This window comes from Marmota marmota, unplaced genomic scaffold (genome assembly GCF_001458135.2).
Source record: "Marmota marmota marmota unplaced genomic scaffold, marMar, whole genome shotgun sequence".
NCBI lineage: Eukaryota > Metazoa > Chordata > Mammalia > Rodentia > Sciuridae > Marmota > Marmota marmota.
In genome coordinates this window covers 42,073,625-42,074,146 of record NW_026000037.1, presented here as the reverse complement: position 1 = coordinate 42,074,146, position 522 = coordinate 42,073,625, and the positions used below count along the sequence as shown (strand labels likewise).

The following is a 522-nucleotide window of genomic DNA, read 5'->3' as shown; positions in this document are numbered from 1 at the left end:
TATATATATATATATATATATATATATATATATATATATATATATTTATATTTATATTTAAAATTACATGCTACTCCAATAAATAGACAACTCATGTATTGAAAACTACATGGGACCCCGTTAATATAGACAACTCATGTTTTTAATGTATAAGTTAAAAATGAATAAAAGAAGAAACAAAATAAAGAAGTCTCCTGGTGCTTGTCATTAGCTGTATTCTTACAATGACAGTAGAGAAAGAGGAGGTAGAATGATCATTTCCCACATGTATACCTCAGCTCAAGGCTTGTGCCTGGTCTATAAGTAGGACACGAAAATCTTAACTAATGTTTTAATATCTAGAAATTTTTTAATCAAGTTTTTTTTTATTTTTAAATTTTAAGTGAGATTTAATTTGAGTTTAATAACCTAGATCTTAAAAACAAATATATTCATTTTTCTTGGATATTTTTAAGTTTCAAGATTATAGCTGCCCATGATTTGTTTCTTGTTTTCCTGACTGAAATGGAATTTAGCTCTTTG

At 25.7% G+C, this 522-nt stretch overlaps 1 non-coding gene across 1 annotated transcript; it reads left to right on the top strand.

Annotated features, from left to right (window-relative positions):
* Positions 1 to 188: 188 nt before the first annotated feature.
* On the top strand, positions 189 to 314 carry LOC125619503. The gene has a single exon (XR_007351054.1). It is a non-coding gene; the product is annotated as a small nucleolar RNA SNORA51 (small nucleolar RNA).
* The last annotated feature ends 208 nt before the right edge of the window (positions 315 to 522 follow it).